Here is a 17154-nt window from a genome sequence, read left to right as displayed (position 1 = left end):
AATCCTACTTCCGTAGTGATACTGCCTCGGAAACCCAAGGAGGGGTCGCTATGAGTCGGGGCCGACTCGACGGCACATAACAACAACAACAACAACATATGAACTTTTCTTTGACTTTTTACAATAACAGACTAATACAATATTTGTCCTTCTGTGATTGACTTATTTCACTCAGCATAATATCCTCCAAGTTCATATATGGAAGGAAATTTTCTTTTTTGGTTACCAGGGGTGGGAAGGGAGAGGAGGGAACACTGTTATACAGATAGAGACAAGTACTGATTTGGGTGAAGAGAATGACAATGTACCAAATGTTAGTGATCAACACAGTAGCATTGAGGAAGAGGAAGACATAGAGAGGTGCATGGGAGGTACAGACAACAAAGATGAACCCTTTTGCACATACAGTACTGCATTGCCAGTGAAGGCAAACATTGATAAATGGGTGCATATATGGGTAGACAGGCTGAATGCAGTGTGCCCTAGACCACGTACAGGGTTGGCAGACAATATTTCTACAAGTGTATTTTTTATGTTCTGTAAGAATTACCAAGTATATAGTAGAGTTAACAAGTCACCTCTTGACCTCAGACAGCTACCCAGTAGGAACAAGTAGTTGGACCTGTGGGCTCAGGACCATAGTTGCAGGGGACATCAAGCTCAATTGTCATAATATACTACACAACTATATTGTTCCACTTCCTATTTTAGTGAGTAGTGACTGGGAACTTAAAAGGTTGCTAGCTGCCATCTAGATGCAACAATGGGTCTCTCCTCATCCAGAGCAAAGAAGAATGAAGAAAACTAAAGATGCATGGAAAAAATTAGTCCAAGCAATGGGCTTGGGGGATTAATACCATAGTCTTGGGGACATCTAGGACAACTGGCATAATATAGTCCATGAAAACATTGTTCTACATCCTACTTTTGTAAGTAGCAACTGGAGTCTTAAAAGCGTCAGAGTGGTCTAAGATGCAGCTATTGGTCTCTCCCCATCTGGAGAAAAGAAGAGTAAAGAAAATCAAAGATGTATGGAAACAATTAGTCCAAAGGACTAATGGACCACAGGAACCACAATCTCCAGTAGTCTGACATCAGAAGAACTAGATGATGCCCAGCTATCACTACCAACTGCTCTGATTGGGATCACAATAGAAGGTTCAGGCAGAGTGGGAGAAACATGTAGAACAAAATTCAAAATCATAAAAAACCCCAGACTTAGTATTCTGATGGAGACTGGTAGAACCCTAGAGACTATAGCCCTTAGAAAGCCTTTAAGCCTGGCATTGAACCTACTCTCAGGGATAACCTTTTAGCCAAACAATAAAATAAAATAAAATAAAAACCTCACTGTTGTTGAGCAGATTTCACTCACAGCATCCCTCCTTGGTTTACCAAGGTGATATCTTTATGGAAGTAGTTTGCTCAATCTTCCTTCCAAGGAGTGGCTGGTGGGTTTGAACTGCCAGCCTTCTGGCTAGTGTCATTCAAATGCCTTAGGCACTAGCCAAACAATCTCACTGCTGGCGAGTGAGTTCCAACTCATAGTGACCCCTCCTTGGGTTTCAGAGGCAGTATCTCTACAGAAGTAGATTGCCCATGGCCACCTGTAAAGTGAACAATAACACCTGTGAAGAACATATCCCTCAGAACAGTCAACTACATGAGACCAAAAGGCCGCAATTGCCCAAAAACAAGATTAAGAAGGCAGGAAGTTACAGGAAAAAAGTACAAATGGAAACAAGAAACCCAATGAGGAAATGAGAAGAGTGCTAATAAATGAAGGTATGAGAAAAAAAAAAAATATATGTAAATTGTTAAATAGGAAACTAATGTGATCTGTAAACTTTCATTTAAATCACAATTTTAAAAGATAAATATACAAGCGGGGAAAAAAAAAGTCTCCAGGCTTATGCCCACAGTCAAGGAAATAAGAGAAAGAGTAGTGTAAGAGGGTTACTGAGCTGTTTATATAGGTATAGAAAAGCTGTTCTTAAGAACAGCTTCCACTTACCTCCCATTGACCACAACTGCATCAAGTGGCCATCGACATTGCAAAGGAAAAAAAAAAAAAAAAAAAAGACCAGATCGATTCCTTGGAATAGGGCTCACTGTTGTCCCTCACAAAGGGTTCTATTAGCAAGTAAGTTAAGGGTGGATTGTGTAGACAATCAATAATACTTCCCGCACACATTTTCCCTACTCTTTATTTTGCCTTTAAGTTAGGAAAAGCTGTCTAACGTTCAGACAGATAGTTTACCAATGTCTTTCTCTTTCACAACACAACCAGTGCTTCATTGCACAAACTATTGGCAAGAGGAAAAAAATGTGTAAATTAGGTCACAAATGCCAATATTCCTGGGAGAGGTTGAGATTCTGTGAGGCCGTGTGTAATGAAATCCCAAGGTTATCAGGTTGCAACATGACTAAATACCATCATCTGCCAGTCAGTGCTTCTTTTCAGAGTCTCAGGAAAAAAATGTCATGGCTAAGCCAGCACTGAATCCATCTCTATGGGTAAGAACAGAGCTTAATGTCTCTGAAGAATATGATGAAAATGTCAAAACAAAGACTAGAATTATGCTGAACCAAGTTTTGAAGTAGAGAAGGAAAACAGCAATCTCTCCTCCTCTCTCCACACCATATCTGCATAATGAGGAGCATGAGCCAGGGAGATGTTGGACTGAATGTATGTGAAAATTTCTAAGGGACAGGTACTATACCTCTCAGTTCACATGTGGAATGAGGTGAAACTCTTCCAGAAAAATTGAGCTCCCTCCTAACTGGCATCAGTAACAACTGTAGCTATCATGTTTGTGATGTTTATTTCCCAGAGAACTTTTTTAGATCATTTAATCTCATAACATATGGGGTTGTCATGAGTTGGAATCGACTCATTGGCAACTAACAACATTCATATATAAGAGCTACAGACATGCTCATTTAAAAGATGAGTGTAAAACTTTGGTCTTGTCTAAGATTTCACTCACCCCATACTCAGGATGACCAAAGTATCAGCACTGAGGAGCCGAACACTGGATCCCAGTGCTGCATTCATAGGCACTAATGGAGCCCAGCTCATATCTACTGACCAAGTATACTTTCCAACACAGATGCCAGGGCAAAAGCCATCAGGGAATTGAAGATGAGGCACATATGCTACTTTCTTTCCCTACACTCCTCTGCACAAACACATCATTATCAGCTCATCAAGGGGAAACGATGGTGGAAATGGTTCTTCAAGGTTGAGAAGCTGAAAATCTCCACTCTAAATAGAAAGGAAAAACAACCCCCACAGTTTCTGCTTTTATTTCTTTGAAGATGGTGTCTCTTTTAGCAGTTGACATGAAAACGTGACATCTTTGCTCATTCTGTTTACCTTTGCCAAAAGCCACAGAAGCACAATCAAACCTATTTGAGTAATGAGGTACTTTCTAGGGAGGATGGCACAATTAACAGCAGTTCAAATTTAGCATCTAATAATAGCTCAGTTAAATCATAGATTCCCATCTGTTTCTACTTGAAGCATTTTACAGAACTGAAAGACTAGTTATTTTATTTTACTCTTCTTCTGTGTTGCACTGACCCTTCTTTACCACCCTTCCAAACAAATTATGAAAAACTTGTCACTTCCCTTCAAGGGTAATGACCTCTGCTTCTTGAATTTACTCCCTATTAGCCAGTTCTCTGGCAGTATAGCCCTGCAACTAAGCACAAATATGGAGATGAATGTGCAACCTGAATTCTATTCCCTGACTTAGCATAAGTCTTAGCAGCATCTGAAACTTGTTTCCCTATATAGTGACAAAGATGAGAAATCACAACTGCATTAATGTCCTCCCAATGAATGGCTGAGAACTGATGCAATGTACTTGGACAGTCCTTGAAGGAAGATACCTCTCCATGGCTGGTTATTGTCATTTTTGTGCTGTTGCTGCAAATAGGGGAACAACATTAAAAATCTTCACACTTGGTGAAAGTTGCAAGCAACAACAACAACAATTTGACCAAAGTCAAATGTTACGTTTAAGAATGTTTGTTGCAGCCTTGTGAATATAATTAATGCCACAGAATTGTACATTTAAAATAGTTAACATTGCAAATTTTATGTTATGTATATTTTATTGCAATAAAATTAAACGCATTACAAACACACACATGCACTCCTTGTTTCCTCTAGTTCTTATTAGGAGTCCATGAGAGGCACAAATAGTTAAGCACTGAACTATTAACCAAAAGATTGGTGGTTAAAATTCTCCCTGAGGTGCCTAAGAAGAAAGGCTTAGTTATCCACTTCCAAAAATTCACAGCCTTGAAAATCCTATGGAGTACAGTTCTAATCTGAATAGGGTCATCATGATGGAGAATTGACTTGACAAAAAATGGTTTGTTACTTTGGTTTTGGTTCTTGTTAGTCCAGTAGGTAAGGGTTAGAGAGAGAAGAAGAAAATGTGTGTTTGTGTATCCATATTCTTGGTGCATAAGTGTATTCAGAGAAAGAAGCAGAGGGAATAATGAGGGTGATTGTTTAGATCAGTCCTGCAGATTAAGAGTACCTGTCTTTACGGCAGTGTAAAAGGGTCTGGAATCTGATCACTTTGGTCCTTAGTAATGGCTCTCTATCTACCCAAGCTTGCAATAAAATGGAAATACACAAGGGCCTTACAGAGTCTCCCAACCATGTATGACAGGGACTTTGAGGCCAACTCTGAAGGGAAATTACATTTACTGTGCTTACAACAACAACACAGAGATCCTTGTTAGGCTTTCTTTCCTTTATTTACCCACTTGTTTCTAGAAATATGCTATTTCTATAAAACAAATTATTTTTCTGCCAATTTTCCTGAGATCCAGGAGCCAGAAAACGCTTACTTATCTTGGCAATTGTACCTTGTACTCTGTCCTGGAGTCAAGGGATCAGAGGAGGTCTTATCAACAGATGTTATTTTATGGACTCCAAGCTAAATGTTGCTGGCTTTGGAGGAATTAAATTAATTGGCCCTAGGGAATAGAGACCTCTAAGTTGGACCCATTTATTGTCTTTTGATCTATACCAATAGCTTTTGGTATCTACCACCATTTCTAGCTGCAGTGTTGCTTTTAAGGTCATATTCAGGCTGCTAACAATGTCTGGTTGTTAAGAAATAGGTATTCAAAAAATGAGTCCCTAGGTCACACAGTTAAACACTAAACTGCTAGCTGAAATGTTAGTGGTTCCAACCCACATAAGGGTACCTAAGAAGACAGGACTGGAGATTGGCCTCCAAAACCCTATGCACTCATGGGGTCACCATAAGTCAGAGTTGAATCAGTGGAAACAACAATAACAACTCATAAAACAAGCCAACTAAGGAGTTCCAGTTTGTCAACCTACTTATGAAGTGATACAGTCTTGGAAACCCAAGGAGGGGGTGAGTAGGGTCAGACTTGACAGCAAATAACAGCAACAACAAGGAATTCTGATAAGATGGTGGAATAGGCAGACAAACTACATAGTCCCTTTTCAACAAAGAAAAGAGGAAATAATTAACACAGATACTAGAAGATAATCCTGGAGCCGAACCCTGAGCTTTGAAATAAAGGATACAGAAGTGGATTAAACTCCAACTAGTAGAAGAACCTGCATAAAAACACCAAAAAAGGTGGCATACAGAGTTGCAGACTGTCAGTGATCCTGACAGCATGAACAGCTTAATTATTGCCAAGTGGTGCTAGGACCTAAGAATTAACCTAAAATTAACCTGTTAGCATGGAGGATTGCACTGGTTGCTGGTGAATTAAAGGGGAAGTAGCAAAGAAGGAGATGGTCTGAGTTGTGGACTTTTGGGTGTCCAAAGGGGCAGTCATTTTGAATGTTTACAAGTGGTTCAACAGTTTTGGGTATTTAAAGCAACAGCCTTCTCTCAGATTCCAGGGAAATAAGAATAGGCCCCACTTGCTGGGGACCCCAAGGACATAACAGACACTGTGAACTGGAAAGGTTCTAGCTTTCACTTTTTTCTGTCTTCCCTTTTCCTGGTTCCCATTTTTTTTTTTCCTTTCTTGTGGTTCCTGCCATTCTTTATTTTTCTTTCTGTATTTTTCCCATTTTTTTCTTCATTATTCTCCTACTCTACCTCTTTACTCCCTGTCCCAGATACTGCAGTTTTCTTTTCCTTTTCCTATTCATATTTCTTCTGGTTTTAAAAGTATTTCTTTAAATATTTTCTCTCATTTATTGCCTTTCCCCCCCCTTTTTTTTTTCCTTTTTGGAGATTGTTCCTTTGTATTCATGCAGTGTGTGTGTTTTTCACTCTCTTGCTTTTAATTTTTTGATTTTTTTTTTAATTTTTGTTTTTATCTACCTGAATGGAAGACAGCAAACATATACATATAACCCAACCACACCTGCACCTCCTGCAGTTCCCCCTACTGAGTGATGGCCACCACTTCCTTCAGCACCAATTTGGCAATGACACGCAACCACCAATAGGATCCTGACTCACCCTTAACTGCTCTTAACAAACAGTTAACAGAGATTAGTGCAGCCACTCTCATTCTCTATCACACCCACCAAGAGAAAGGTAGTGAATGCATAAGTGTTGTCAACTAGTGAATAGAGGAGCACACTACCCTGTTTATTCATATACATAAAAAAAAAAGAAAGAAAAGAAAATCTTGGTAAATCAAACCAACATGCACACAAATTAAATACTCAGAGACAAAAGACCATCATAGTCCACACAAAGAATCAAGATAAAGCAGTAGAAACATGGGCGTAGTATACTGACCCAGAACACATCTCTGAGGAAGAAGCAGAATTGGAACACCCTGATAAGCAATTCAAAAGAATTATATTTAGGTATCTTCAAGGGATTGAGAGAAAGATAAAGGAAAACATTGAGAAAAATAAGAATAAAGACAAAACCCTAGAACAATTTTGGAAGAAAACACAAAAACAAAATGACAAAATAAATGAAAACTTAGAAATGAAACAAAATCTACACATAGAAATCCAGAAGATTAATACTAAATTTTCAGAAATAAGTAACACATTGAAAGGGCAAAAGAGTAGAATCAAATTAATGGAAGATAGAATTATTGATATTGAAGACAAATACCTGAATACATATTTAGAAAGGCATCAAGTGGAAAAAAGATCAAAACAAAATGAAGAAAGCCTAAGACCTTTGATGGGATACCATCAAAAGGAAAAATCTATGTGTAATAGGAATTCCCAAAAGGAAGAGAAAATTGTCCAAGATTTGTAGGAAGAGAACTTCTCTGATATGATGAAAGATGAGACTATAACCATTCAGGAAATCTAACGAACCCCAAATAGGATAGACTCCAAAAGAAAATCACCAAGACATATCATAATCAAACTCACCAAAACCAAAGAGAAAGAATGAATCCTGAAAGCAGCACAGGAAAAATGAAAAGTTACCTACAAAGGGAAACCAATAAACTAAGCTCTAATTTCTCAGCAGAATCCACACAAGTGAGAAGACAATGGGATGGTATATATAAAACCCTGAAGCCAAGAATTATATACCTGGCAAAATTGTCCTTCAAATATGATGGTGAAATTATGAGATTGATAGATAAGCACAAATTAGGGCATTTGTTAAAACCAGACAAGCCTTACAAGCTATGCTAAAGGGAGTCCTTTGAACAGGGAACCAATAATAGCAAACAGCAACTGACCATTAATACACATGATGACATAAGCCAGAAATCAACCCAGTTATGGAACTATTCAAAGTAAAATAAGCTTACAAGATTGTAAACAGGGAACCAGAGACATCAATTGGCAAATGAAAACAACTACAGACCAAAAAATAGAAAAAGTAGTATAGTTACAGAACTTCTAAATGGTGGGAAAGTCAAGAGAGTTGCAAGAAAGAATGGACTTTTCTAAACTCAGGAAGAAAATTATAAATCACAGGGTAAGCTCAAAGAAAAATTATAAACCTTCACATCACAACAACAACAAAAAAGAGGACAAGCACAAATATTTAGCAAATATTGTAACACCAACAACAAAAGAAGTGATAACAATTCATAAACAAAATGAGCTTAGCACATAAAATTATATGGAACAAAGAAAACAGCAACATCATGAAAAAACACATAACAAAATGACAGCAACAAATTCACACTTGTCGATAAATACAATAAATGTCAATGGATTAAAAGCACCACTCAAGAGATGGAGAGTTGAAGACTGTATAAGAAAACATAACCCATCAATATGCTATGTATGGGAGACATACTTTAGACACAAAGAAAAAATAGACTAAAAACCAAAGGTTTGAAAAAGATATATCAAGCAAATGGCAACCATAAAAGAGCAGGAGTGCCAATATTAATTTCTAAGAAAATTACTTTAAGACAAAAACCACTTTAAGAGACAAGGAAGGACATTATATAATGATTAAAGGAGCAATTGAACAAGAAGTTATAACCATAATAAATATCTATGAACCCAATGAAAGAGCAGCAAAATGCATAAATCAGAAATTAACAGAATTGAAAATGCCAACAGATGACTCCACAGTCATAGGGGGAGACCTTAATGCACCACTTTCATTGAAAGATAGAACAACAGGAAAGAACCTCAACAAAGATGCAGAAGAGCTAAGCAATATACTCTACCAACTTGGCCTTATAGACATCTACAGAGCACTTCACCCAACAGCAGCACAATATATATTCTTTTCCAGTGTACATGGAATATTTTTCATGATAGACCATATGTTAGGCCATAAAGCAAGCCTTAATAAATTTAAAAACATTGAAATACCGCAAAGCATCTTCTTAGATCATAATGCTGTCAAATTAGAAATCAACAATAGGAAGATCAACAGAAAAAGAGCAAACACATAGAAACTGAACAACACCCTCCTTAAGAACAACTGGGTAATAGAATAAATAAAAAATTAAATTAAAAAATTATTTAAATCATATGAGAATGAAAACACAACATACCAAAATCTTTGTGAAACAGCAAAAGCAGTGACCAGAGGCCAACTTATAGAAATAAATGTACACATCAAAAAACAAGAAAGAATCAAAATCAACATTTTAAACCAGCATCTCCCACAATTAGAAAAAGGACAGTAAAAAGGAAATAATAGAGTCAAGCAGAAATCAATGAAGCAGATAATAGAAATACAATAGAAAAAAAAATCAATTCTAGAATTTGTTTTCTTGAAAAAATGAATAAAATTGACACACTACTGGGAAATTTAACAATGGAAAAGAAGAGAATAGAAATAATAGAAATAAAAATGAATTGGGTGACATCACAACAGAACCAACTGGAATAAAAAAGATAATATCAAGATGCTCAAACCTATACTCCAACAAATTTGAAAATCTAGAAGAAATGGACAGATTTCTGGAAACACACTACTTACCTAAACTAACACAGACTGAGGGGGAAAAGTTGAACATACCCATAACAAAAAAAAAAAGAAATTGAATGGTTCATGAAAAAAATTACAAACCCAAAAAAGTCCAGGCACAGATAGCTTCACTGGTGAATTCTACCAAGCGTTCAGAGAAGAACTGATAACAATCCTACTCAAACTATTCCAGAGCATAGAAAAGGATGGACTCCTCCCAAATTCATTTCAGGAAGTAAGCATAACCTTGATACCAAAACTAGGCAAAGACATCACTTAAAAAGGAAAATACAGACCAATATCCCTCATGAATATAGATGCAACAATCTTCAACAAAATCCTAGTGAATAGACTCCAACAACATATCCTAAAAATAATACATTATGACCATGCAGGGTTCATATCAGATACGCAAGAATGGTTCAACATTAGAAAAACAATCAACATCATCCATCACATAAATAAAATAAAGGAAAAGAACCCCATGATCATATCAATTGATAAAGAAAAAGCATTTGATAAAATCCAATACCCATTCCTCAGAAAAATAGGAATAGGAGGGACATTCCCCAACATAATAAAAGGAATATATGCAAAACAAACAGCTAAAGTTATTCTCAATGGAGAGAGACTGAAACCATTCCCCTGGAGAACAGGAACTAGACAAGGATGTTTTCTCTCACTACTTGTATTCAACATTGTATTGGAAGTCCTAGCCAGGGCAATAAGGTAAGAAAGGGAAATCAAAGACATCCAAATTGGTAAGAAAGAAGTCAAACTATCCCTATTTGCTGATGATATGATCCTAGACATAGAAAACCCAAGAGACTCAGCAAAGAAAACTACTGGGACTAATTGAGAGATTTAGCATAGTGGCAGGATACAAGATCAACAACAACAACAACAAAAAAAAAAAAATTAGTAGGATTCCTCTACACCAGCAAAGAGATTGACAAAAAAGAAATAAAGAAATCAATACCATTTACAATAGCTACCAAAAAACAAAACAAAACAAAACAAAAAACCTGGGAATAAATCTTACCAGGCACACAAAAGATCTGTACAAAGAAAACTAAAAAACACTGCTTCAAGAAACCAACCATAAGAGAGCCACATAAATGGAAGAACATACTATGCCCATGGATAAGAAGATTGAACATTGTGATAATGTCAATTCTACCCAGAGAAATCTATACATTTGATGCAATCCCAATTCACATTCCATTAACATTTTTTAAGGATATGGAAAAACCAATCACTAACTTTGGAAAGGAAAGAGACCTTGGATAAGCAAAGCACTATTGAAGAAGAAAAAAGTAGGTCTCACACCCCTTGATCTCAAAACCTACTATACAGACATAGTACTCAAAACTGCCTGGTATTGGTATAATGACAGATGCGTAGACCAATGGAATACAATTGAGAATCTAGAAATAGGTCTATCAATCTTTGGTCAGCTGATCTTTGACAAAAGGCTGAAATCCATTAAATGGGGAAGAGATTGTATGTTTAACTAATTGTACTGGCAAAACTGAATATCCTTTTGAAGAAAAATGAACCAAGATCCATACCTCACACCATACACAGAAATTAACTTCAGATGGATCAAAGTCTTAAATGTGAAACCTGAAACTATAAAGTTCCTCAAGAAAAAATTAGAAATAAATTTAAGGGCCCTAAAATATGGCATAAATAGACTATCAAGTATAACCCAAAATGCACAAACATAAAGTAGATGAATGGGTCTTCCAAAAATTAAATTTTTATGTGCTTCCAAAGACCTCTCCAAGTGAGTAAAAACAAACCTACAGATTGGGAAAAAATTATTCAGTAACGTATCTGGCAAGGGACTTATCTCTAGAATTTATAGAAAGTTCCAATACCTCAACAACAAAAAGGTACATAATTCCAATTAAAAAATGGGCAGAACACATGAATAGACACTTTATCAAAGAGGATATTCAGGCAGCCAAGAAACACATGAAGAAATGCTCATGTCATTAGCCATTAGAGAGATAAAAATCAAAACAAAAATGAGATACCATCTTGCCCCAGGACTAGTAGCAAAGTTTAACAAGACAGAAAATGACAAATGCTGGCTAGAATGAGGAGAGATTGGGACTCCCATACACTGCTGGTGGGTCTGTAAAATGATACAACCACTGTGGAAAACAGTATGGCAATTCCTTCAAAAGTTGGAATTAGAAATACCATTTGACCCAGCAATCCCATCAGGAAGTACATATCCTAAAGAAGTGAGAGCCAGGAGAAAAACAGATACATGCACATCATGTTCACTGAAGCAGTATTTACAATAGGAAAAAGATGGAAACAACCTAGGTGTCTACCAACTGAAGAATGGATAATCAAACTACGGTACATACAATACACACAGTGGAATACTATGGGACCCTGAAGAATAACATAAATGCAACACAACTATTGCTGTGGAATCGGATTGAACTCTTAGCAACCCCTCCTTGGTTTCCGGGGCAGTATCACTATGGAAGTAGATTACCTGACCTTCCTTCTGAGGAGTAGTTGGTGAGCTCGAACTGCCAAGCTTCTGGTTAGCAGTCAAATGCCTTAGGCACTATGCCACCAGAGCTCCTGAAGAATAACATAGAATCTGTAAAATGCTGCATAACGTGAATGAACTGGGAGGACATTCGGCTGAGTGAAATAAGTCAATCACAGAGGGACAAATACTGAATTAGTCCATTATTGTAAAAGTCAAGGAAAGGATTATATACTGAAGGAAATTTTCTTTGTTGGTTACCAGTGGTGGGAGAGGAGGGAAGGGAACACTGCTAGATAGGTAGAGACAAGTGTTGATTTGGGTGAAGGGAAGGGCAATGTACCAAAATGTGAGTGATCAACATGGTGGCACTTAGGAAGAGGAAGACATAGAAAGGTGTATGGGAGGTACAGACAATAAAGATGAACACTTTTGTACATACAGTACTGCATCACTGTCAGTGCTGGCAAACATTGATCTATGGGTGGATAACTACATGGACAGGCTGAATGATTACGTTTGTCTATACAGGTGGTAGTTTGCTCATGACCATGCATAGGGCTGGCTGACAATGTTTCTACAAGTGTATTTATATGTTCTGTAAAAGTTTCCAGGTATATAGTAGAGCTGACAAGTGACAAAGTTGTAGTCACTTTGTGGCCACAGCCAGTTACCTGGACAGAGCAAGTAGTTGGACCTGGGGGCTCGAGACCATGGGTGCAGGGAACATCAAGCTCAACTGGCATAACATACCACACAAAAATATTGTTCCACATCCTACTTTGGCAAGTAGCAACTGGGATCTTAAAATCTTGCAAGGAGCCACCTAGTTTCAAAGATGGGTCTCTCCTCATCCAGAGCAAGGAAGACTGAAGGAAAACAAAGATACATGGAAACAATTAGTCTAAAAGACTGATACACCATGCCTATATGCGATCACAAGTACTAGATGGTGTCTGGCTACCACTGTCAACCACTCAGAGGAGGATCTATGTAGGAGATCCTGGATAGAGTGGGAGAACAATGTGGAACAAAATTCAATATCATTTAAAAAAGGGGGGGGCAGGTTTGCTGGTTTGATAGAGCCTGGTGGACCCCCTGAAAATGTGGCTCCTAGCTGCCCTTCAACTCCAGAATTGAACACATGCCTATGGCTTCCAACCAAACAACAGACAGGCATATGAGCTGAACATTTACATTAGGTAGATACACTCCTTGGAGATATCAATCATGGAAGAACAGAAGGGCTGTGTATTCACAGGGAGACAGCTCAGGGGGCAGGAGTGCATGGGAGGTGAGGACACAGGGAAGTGGTAGCTATGGGGAAGAAATGGGAGGAGAGCTATTGCACTGTGGTAGATTGCAGTCAATGTCATAGACAAAGTGTATGTGAACTGCTGCATGGAAGATGAATTTTTTCTGTAAACTTTCACCCAAATTAAAAAATATATATATATTTTTAAAAAAGGAACTAAAACAGACTGAGTCTACCCAATCAATCACCAGGCCACTAGCAGCTCAGAGGGGTATTTAAGTAAGTGCAAGAGAGAAAGAGATATAAAGTAGAGTATAATATCCATCATCTTTGAAACCCAGGACTATTTGGATATTCATTAGGAATACTGTAAGAGTAAATACAGAAAGAGTAATGATGTATCTAATTTGGATACAATCCATGCCTTTAAAATGATGCTCTTACTATCCCACTTATTCAGCGTGGCAATGAAAAGACTTGGGATCAAAGACTCAATATTTTTTGCCTAGATATCCTACTCTGCCCTTGAATTCTGTATCAGAAAGCTGTAAAACTAATTTAAAATTTCTGGAATAAATCCTTTTCGATCTTAAAAAAATGATAATATTAAAAGTTAAAGATATTCTTGATCATGGGCAGAGGGCCAGGAAATTTTATCTAGAAACATTTTGGAAAATCATAATTAGAGAAGCCAGTTCTCAAATGATTAAAAAGTCCCAATCATCTCTAAAGGTATTTGTTTAATCTCATGTTTCCAAGAAAAGGGTAAAGACTGTCTCCTGGCTTAGCTTTTAACAAATGAATACTTTTCTATCAATAACTTGAATGGGTTGCAAGGTTAGTCATAGAAATATCTTGCCGTTAAAAAATTACTTAGAATCAAACACAAAGAGGAAACATATTTAAAAATATCATTTTTTAAGCTAATCATTTCACTCTTAATGAACACTTACCTCAAACTCATCAATGTGGGGAGACTCTCCAAAAGGAATTAAAAAAAAAAAAATTGGATACAAAGTCATTAGATTTATTGGGACATGGTGTAGAAGAAGAGATCTTTTTAGCAGGATAAGAGAAGTAGCAGTAAATAACGGAATCAAAGCACAGAGCCAGGCAGCATAGCTGCACTGTTCTAACCACACATGCCATATTTCATCATGACATAGCATATGGTCACAAAGTACAGGGCGTCATGAGCTATAATGGAACAATACATCATTTCACAACTCCATGTCATGCAGTCCAAATTCCATGGGTTAGAAGAGTGCCCCATTCAACACAAACACACTACTATCAACTTCTTCAGCTTTCTACTACAGTAAATAGGATAATAATGACTGGTAAAGAACATGTTCATACACACACAGTTGACAGTGTGGTGTCATTAAAGAGGATTAAATTTAGTAAAAAGGCTAGATTAGGGACTGGCTTCAGTATTCTCCAACACTGCGATTTCAGATGTGTCATGATGGTAGAGTATATGAAAGGCCATCGGCTTTAGAACTGAACTTTACACTTTAAATCCTGTATTAATCAGTCACAATCTGTGTGTCTTTGTTCAAGTTATCTAGTCTAAATTAGTTCAAGTTCTTCACCCAAAAAATGGATATGAAGGAAGAAAAGCATATTTGTTTTCCTTCCCTCTTGAGTTTGTTATACATATTAAAAGATAAAATGCACCAGAAAGTTCTTGATACAATTTTAAGGAGCTACAGTAATATTTGCTGCCAATTTGTTTATGTTCTATGGACCTGACTCTACTCATTTGTCAATGACAATTAAAAAAAATCCCTCTCCTGCCTCCTCAAAGAGTTTTTGCAGGATTAAAGCAAGCTAATATATATGGATGTGTTTGGAAAACAATGAAACATCACATAAGTGATTGCCATTATATTAAGTTAACCTTGAAATTCTTAATATCATTGTACTAAGACTCTGGGTTCTCTCAAAGTTAAATGACATTCATTCCTCATTTCAGTAGCCTTGTACCAAAATGCCTGTCTGACACATTAGCGATGCAGCAAACATTGCCACTCTCAAGGATCCCCATTTTTCCTCTTCCAAATTAAATAAGTGTTTGCATGTATCTGCATATGTTATACATTATTTGTTACTTTACTTCAGCATTTGAGTTGAAAATAATTGAGCTATTGTTAACAAAATTTTCTGGTTCTGTTTTTCTTCCTGTACATAAAAACATACATTCTCTTTTAGGGGAAAGTATATAGTTTGTAATAATAAAAATACAAGTACAACATGGTATGGTTCATTTTCTATTCAATAAGCTTCTACACCCTACAAATTGACTATACTAAAACTTATCATTGAATCAGTTCCAACTCGTGATGACCCCATATGTGTCAGAATAGAACTGTGCTCTATGGGGTGTTCGTTGGTTGATTTTTCAGAATTATATCATTAGATATTTCTTCTGATCCAACTCTGAGTGAATATGAACCTCTAACCTTTCAGTTAGCAGACAAATGAATTAACTGTTTCCACCAATCAGAGACTCTGGTCCTACTTACTACCTGTGATCATTAAATTAATTGAACTCATAATCCTTGTCCCACTTAACAATTTCCAAAATTAGGATAGTTTTATTGGGTTTTTGGGAAAAAGAGAATAAAAATATTTTTGCTTATTATAAAAACAAATACTCAAAAGTATATCTATGGTTCAAAATGGAGTCGAGCCAATGAGCAGCACGCTTTATCCCTCTGGCATCTAAGGTCTTGGAAAACTAGCCACAACAGTTTAAATTAGGAATTTCAGTGCTCTGAACATCTCACAGATTCTGAGTACTTCAAACAAGGAAGAGCAGAATTAGAGGAAAGGCACAGGGAGATTATTTGGGAAAGAGCCACTGGAGGAGGACAGACAGCTAGGCACCTGAGACAGGCATTGGAAAATCCTCTGGAGCAGTCACTGTGTGCCAGGCTAGGGCACCTGCCTGAGATCCCTGAGACAAAAGGAAGGACTCCTTATAACAACTTACCAGCGACCACTCTAATATTCTGGTGGGCAGTGGTAGAGACCTGCCTCCAGCAGCTCATCTTGAGTTTTTGGAGGTAATTTGGGTCTCCTGGGGGCTGGCTACAGGCACAGACACCACCACTGAGACTTGGAGGAAAACTTACTGTTGCGACAGGAAGGATAGCTCCCTCCCCTCCCAGCGGGTCACAGAGTAGACTGGGGTCAGACTGGGAGACTTCATGCTTTTCTTTGACAGAGATCGGGACCGCAGGTCACTAGCAGATACTCTCCCTATCCACAGCTCAAACTGCGTGCATCTTTGGTGCCACAGCTGGGCAGTATCACAGCCAAAATCCAGAGCCAGCCATTAGCGACCTGGTGGGATTATGTCAGCACCACGGGCAGATGAAACAGGGAGAGGGAAGAAACCGCACTCCTGGGATTTTTGCCTTGGAGCCATTCTTTAGCACAGTGGGGCCACAGAGGTGGGATCTTTGAGTATGCCTGAAATTGGCAGAAATTTGTGACTCCCTAACAATAAGAATCTTTCCTGAATTTGAGCTGCAGTCTTGCAAATGAATGCATCATCAAAAATTGCCTGCTCAAAGCCCTAGAAACTGACTCTAGCAACACCAAGGTTTCCTTCTTCCACTCCCACCTTCTCCACCAATATGTTCACTTACTAAATAGAAGAAAACATATTCAGCCAATTACCATAAAACTTCCCGCTTCAAACTCTAAACCCTCTTTACGAAAAACAGAAACACATATCCACACTACGCACAGGGATTCTACCACCACAAAGAAAACAGCAGAGCGACCCAACACACTTGCATCAATAATAATAAAAAAAACCCCACCAGCTTCACCTTTTCAAACTGTTAAACCATAGAACCAAGACAAAATAAACCAACACATAACCAGCAGCTAGTGACAACCTAAAGAGACAGTGCTCTACCAGATTCCAGGCACTTAAGAAGAGGTTCTGCTTTCCAGTAACCCCAACAACTCTCCAG

This window comes from Orycteropus afer, unplaced genomic scaffold (assembly GCF_000298275.1).
Source record: "Orycteropus afer afer isolate SDZICR_OR568_19922 unplaced genomic scaffold, OryAfe1.0 scaffold00221, whole genome shotgun sequence".
In the NCBI taxonomy this organism is placed as follows: domain Eukaryota; kingdom Metazoa; phylum Chordata; class Mammalia; order Tubulidentata; family Orycteropodidae; genus Orycteropus; species Orycteropus afer.
The sequence above is the reverse complement of the archived record's forward strand: the minus strand, read 5'-3'. Positions refer to the sequence as shown.